Source organism: Amblyomma maculatum, unplaced genomic scaffold, assembly GCF_055883805.1.
Source record: "Amblyomma maculatum isolate TAMU_Amacu unplaced genomic scaffold, ASM5588380v1 scaffold_53, whole genome shotgun sequence".
NCBI classification, from domain to species: domain Eukaryota; kingdom Metazoa; phylum Arthropoda; class Arachnida; order Ixodida; family Ixodidae; genus Amblyomma; species Amblyomma maculatum.
The window spans coordinates 349,099-355,098 of record NW_028146778.1 but is presented as its reverse complement, the minus strand read 5'-3'; the positions used below and the strand labels follow the sequence as shown (position 1 = coordinate 355,098).

The 6,000-nt window shown below is 43.9% G+C and overlaps 1 protein-coding gene across 1 annotated transcript in view; it reads left to right on the top strand.

Annotated features, from left to right (window-relative positions):
• Positions 1-682: 682 nt before the first annotated feature.
• Positions 683-6,000, top strand: part of LOC146170763 (cell-death-related nuclease 7-like) — a 41,863-nt gene continuing 36,545 nt past the window's right edge. Inside the window, exon 1 of the mRNA XM_084586794.1 lies at positions 683-875. The gene's annotated coding sequence lies outside the window, so the exon portion shown is untranslated. The remainder of the gene's footprint in view (positions 876-6,000) is intronic.

Here is a 6,000-nt window from a genome sequence, read left to right as displayed (position 1 = left end):
ACAATACAGGCGGCAGCAGCCCTAAACACTTCATGAAACTACGTCCACGGTAATTAATCTATATGCAGCTCCTTTTGTAGCCCTTTAAATTATTCCCACCTCTTCATACTACTAATGATCACGGCTAATAAACTATAGTTACTCGCAATTAATAAAGACCAATACATAGTAATAGTGTCTATTGCCAATAAGGCAGTGCGGACGCAACAACTTGTTTATTTTGTTTATAGTCCCCAAAATTTTAATTTCTCTTTTTGATTTCAGCCTGCAAATTATGAGAAAAGGAGAGGAGGCTGCACAGGAAGGAGTTCACGGTGTTCTCTCAGAGTCAGCAATAGGTCGGAAATCAAATACGAATGATATCGCTTTGAGAAGCGAAAAGAAAGTGTCCCTTTTCCCGAAGGCTGAAATCATTGGACATATCGAGAGTATTCGGAAACTAATCGTTGAATTAACTTGATTGGCGGTGTTTGGTTCTGTGCCCATAGGAGATACTTACGGTCCTATATATTCTGGGGGTGACATATTTGTGATTTATTTCCAGGACAAAGGATTTGCTTTGCCAACACTGAGTGTTTAAAACAATACAATATTCTGAGCGAATCGGCTCACATATATCCAGGCGATATAAAATGATTTTTTAACATTTTGCATCTGTACTTTTCTTCTTTTTGCAGCATCACACCTACAAGTACAGGGGGCGAATGTCTACCAGACAAATCCTGTACCATGGACGGAACAATATCCAACCTTCTGGAGCATACTCAACAAGAGGTATCCGAGCAGGTATGGAAGCAACCTCAGCATAGATTTCATTTCAACGAGCAAGGGAAAACGCATCACCACAATTGCAAAGCCTCCAAACTGGAAGCAAGGTAAAAAAAGGTCTAGAAGTTTATTGGAATTAAGATTGGTTTCTCTTTCCCTGCGTAATATGCTCTTCAAATTAGGAACATATACCGCGAGATAATTCCTTGTGATGAAAGAGAGAGACGAAGTTTACATGTAATGCACGTTTTTGGTGTGATTTATATAACAAAATCAGCTCTCCTATGTTCTTCAAAGAAGTAAAGACTCGGTGAAGATATGCAGCCGCAAACACAATTAATTCAAATAGGCTAGGACAGGCTTTGAAATGGAAGCTAAGCAGACAATAAAAACTGCGAGTCCGGAACACAATAAAAACAGAAACAGAGTAGAGTGCACTTTTGCGTTTCAACCATAGTTGCTTGCTTGAAACGAAAAAAAGAAGCATACAGGTCGAAAAGCACATACAATTACTCACGAAAATGATAAGAGGTATAGGGCAGGCTAAGTAGGCCACATCGTACAAAATGGCAGGCAAATAATGAAATATTTCACTACTGAACTATGTTTCGGTTGGAAGTACAAAATTACAACCCCGTCTTTAATGTGTGCTAATGTATATAGTCGATGCCCGCGCTCTTTGAATGAGAGTCCTTATGGACTTCAGGTCCGAAGAGACTGATAAGCTCGCCTCGTGGCCTTTTCTCTTCGGCTGATCTATTTTACCTATGGCTGGATTTTCTGTCAGACTCGCACCTAATGGTATATGGATGCACACATGTCACTGAAATAATATTACAGCAAAAATGTCGAGCTTGTATCATTTAAAATAGTGAAGATTAGGAGAAACCCCAATTCCAGCCATGTGAGGTGCCACTGCTCTATTCTTCAGAGCACCATCGCGTGTACTGGGGATGTGCCTTGTTATGCCACGAAATGCTGGGGTGTAGCGATAACCGGGTATAAGAACCTAGACAGAGTCTGGAAATTCAAAGGAGTTTGGGGAGAGACGGTTGTGAGTGGAACATCATATCGATTATTCTTAGGCATACTGGCAGTCATACCAATTGTTTTGTTCTGTTCATTGAGTTATGCTGCACATTTCGGAAATTTCTTTAGCTAACACCACTATTTTTCAAATTGTACCTGGTATCCACAAAACTTGAGCTAAGGTTTCAAAAATGAAAGGTGCCTCAAACGCGAATGTGACCGAGTACAAAACATTTGCACTGGACACACACCAGGGATGCAAATTCGGAAGTCAGCTGTCTATGCTGCTTTAAATGTTGCTTAGTCTCAGTAGCATAGGGGCAGAGCCGTAAATTGCTTTAAAGGGAACGAAAAGAACAGTGATTGCCACATTCCTCGGTAGACATCTGAATTTCTGTGTAAGGGAAAGTAGGAAGGTGGGTGTGAATGAAAAGAGAAAGAGGAGCGGTAGTCGCGTACTGCGGATTAATTTCGACCATCTGGTGACCCCTAACGCGTACTAATACGGCACAGCACACGGACGCCTTTGTGTTTTACCTCAAATTAAAAGCGGCCACCGCGGGTGGGCTGGAATCTGGGTGCCCTCATTCCGAATTGAGTGCTTAGCCACTGAGCTCAACCAATGGCCTTGTATTTATCATCATCATCAGTCGCACTATACCCACAGCAACGGCCAACGGCGCTCCCATATCTCTCTTAATAACCCGGTTGCAAAGTCCGCAGTTGCCCATTTATATGTGTTTCGGCGCACCTGTCGGAGAAAACACCACAAACGGAGCAGCCGAGAAACTTCTAGTAGCAAAAGCGGGCAACTACGCAGTGGGAGCCGCCACCAGGATGTTCAACTGGAATTTCTTCGGGTTCGGGTTCACGCCTATCAGATTCGGCTTCGGTTTTGTCTCCAGGGACACATTCCGTTCCTGTTCGAACTGGTTCGTCCCTGCCCGAACCGGTTGAAATGGGTTCAAACTGACAGAGAAAAAAAAACTTCGAGTATTTTCTTCACTTCACTTTTTTTGAAATACTGAGCTTTCTTTTCTGTTCTAGTTATACTAAAAGCTGAAAATTCACATAGTAGTTCATACATTGTCATTGTCATGTAACGGTCTTCACTGGATGTAAGGCCTCAGCAAAGACAAAATGAGTTATGAGTGACCGATGATTAGAGCAGAATGGGGGAAAAAATATTTTTATGGACATTTAACCAATTAAAGCGTTCACACGTCGAAAGAAAGTAAAAGAGAATAAATTTTTCTGCTCCGCTTTTCACCTACACAGAATTTAACATGAATTTTATTTTAGATTGAAAGATCATCTACTCGATTTGCAACAATGTGTCGTCCGGCTCCCACTAAATGACTTTGAAATCAAATCAAGGTCGAACCAAGCACACTCTCCAAGAGTAAAGATGTGTAGAACGTATGTGTGATTATATCCGCGTTTTCGAACGCAAAGCACCTATGTGTTCTGGCCAGAAAGTTGCTGACAACACCAGGTATTGGGATTGGAGTCATTATCGTAGTTTGTGGACGTTGCCGCAAAACGATGCATTCCCCGTCTTGTTGCGCGTCATGACATCTTGCTTTGGTACCCTAAATGCATTCCTCTAGAACAACTTTCGCATGTTTAGTCGCATAATTTTCAAGCATGAAGTGACATCATGGCAGCACCGTATATTTCATTTTTGACTCAGTAAATGCTGGCATGCTTTTGACTTGCCATCTTAGAAAAACTGAGGGAAGAGGACATTTTCGAGTGTTGTTGACGTCATCCGGGTTTGATGACAAAAGAGGACGTACTTCTTTCCAGAAAATGCTGTCTCGATTCTGACTTGGGTAGATTCCACAGCAAAACGTATTGTATCTAGCGAATACAGTTCTGGATGCTGCAACGTCTACACGCATAATTTCTATACACTAGAGTCACCTTTTCAAAACTGTGGACCAGGTTCTGTGCATTTTCAATTTTGAGAGCACTGCCATGTCTCCGAGTTCTTGCAGGCAGTCTTCTCTATTCATAGAAACACTTCAAGCTCATGCTCAGCTTGTAAGCGCTTAGGGTGGAGATGCTGCTGTGCTTTTATCGATACTTGATTACTGCCGGTGATCTTACGAAGCCGCGGCCATACGGTGACCGAATGCTAGTTTGGCTCGTACCTTTCCTGGTGGGTCTATGTATTGCGATATCGAGGGCCTCAAGTTGTGTTCATCGACTTCTCAACTAATGCCGTTACCTCCTCAGCGTTTTCCTTAGGGTCAAGCCCATGTCCCTTCGTTTCGCTTGACCTCGTTCTCTCCCTGATTTTCAAGGTTTTTTCCCAAACTCACCCGTCACTGCGCAATCAATAGAAAAGTTACTCATAAATTTCATATTCTCTCAGTAGTGCACCCCTAGCTTTCAGCACCGCATTTTTTTATTCTCTTAGGTAGGAGAGCACTTCTCAGATCCTGGGTAAGCAGTCACGTGACACAATGGTGATGTAGCATATACGTCACGTACACTTATCTCGTGGAGTTTCTTTTTTCTTTAGAGGGGCGTAATGCTCAGTCAAAAAGCGCGATGCGGAAGACTGAAAAGTGAGCACCGACTCTGCATTCCAAACTTTCGCTCTTGTTCTTTTCTTCCGGTTGTTTGGCGGGGTGGCTGGCATTCGAAACGACTCAGGGACTCGGAGATCTGAGTCTGCTTTTTCCCAGCGCTATGCAGGAATTGTCTGTTTGGTTCCCAATTTGTGATTAAAACAAGCACGACTACTGACCGTATGCAGGGCCGCAAATATTCTGAGTACTTGCACGTCAGTTATTTGCACGCACGCGTCCCCAAACACAAGCAGTTATGTACTGGCGCAAAAGGACTGCTTAGACTGAGAACATCTTCTAAGGGCGAGAAAACATCTTTGTTTGGAATTAGGCTGTGAAATTATACAAGATGTTGCTTAGTTTATAGAAAGACACTTTTCCGTCACTATTGTTGTTTCACTTAACCTACGTAATTCGTAATGTACAAAACGGTGCATTGAGCTCTGTGCTCTAACGCACCGCGCAAACAGTCGATGGGTGGATGGGTGGAATATTGGAGCGTTCCTTTTGTAACGGGGCGGTATCTGTTGCTATCATGCTCGTTTTTTTCCTATATCTTAAGTATTGTTTTAGATCGGTTAACTATACCATGATTCTATTAATTAAAATTTGTGTTTCTGGCTTACTAACATTATAGTACTTTTCTGCTTTTAAGTCACCAATCTTCCAATCCTTCTTGCTAGCTTTTACCGCGGGTTCATTCACCCCGCCTCTGGTAACTCTAAACCACGGGCCTCATAAAGACGGACTGCGCCTGCGTAGACTTCTGGATGGATACCATCACATTCGAGTTAATGGTTAATTGTTTCTACGAATTTACCACATACTCCACTTATGTAGGCTTCAGCGTTAAAATTTCTTTTTGTAGCAGCGTGTTCTAAGGCACCCTTATCTAGCTTCAAAAAGTAGGGCACTACCTCTTGAGTTATAAAAGAAAGCTTCCTTCTTGATCTGCCTTTTCCCCTTTCGATATAGTTCTATACTCTGTTTCTTTTCCACAGAATTTATCCAATTTTTATCTTCTGTGTTTTTCACCTGTTGCTTCACGCTCTTTATTATTGTCAAAGCAATACTACTTGCACTTTCAAGCCGTTGCCGCACCGTAGCGGTGCCACATTGACCTTTCGCGTGACCTCTGCGGGACGTCACGCCGAAGAGCTGGGAAACTATCTCGCGCCGTCTGCGAGCAGTGGCGGTGCCACTACCGGTGGCCTAACTCCCGCGCTGTCCGCCAGGAGCGCAACAGATGTTGTGACGTCACGCCAAAGAGATGGGCGACCATCTCGCGCCGTCTGCGAGTAGTGGCGGTGCCACCACCAGCGGCCTAGCTCCCGCGCTGTCCGCCAGGAGCGCAACAGGTGTTGTGACGTAACGCCGAAGAGCTGGGCGACCATCTCGCGCCGTCTGCGAGTAGTGGCGGTTCCTCCGCCGGCGGTTTAACATCTGCTTCGACGATGCCACCTACCGCTAGGGAAGCTCGTCGCAATGAGTGTAAGAGACAGCAGCGAGCTACAGAGACGGAGGAACCGCGTATCCATGTCGTATCCAGAGTGAATAATTGTATAACCACCACAGTCTAACCATAACAAGCACATCCATAAGCACCACCACCAGCCGAACATTG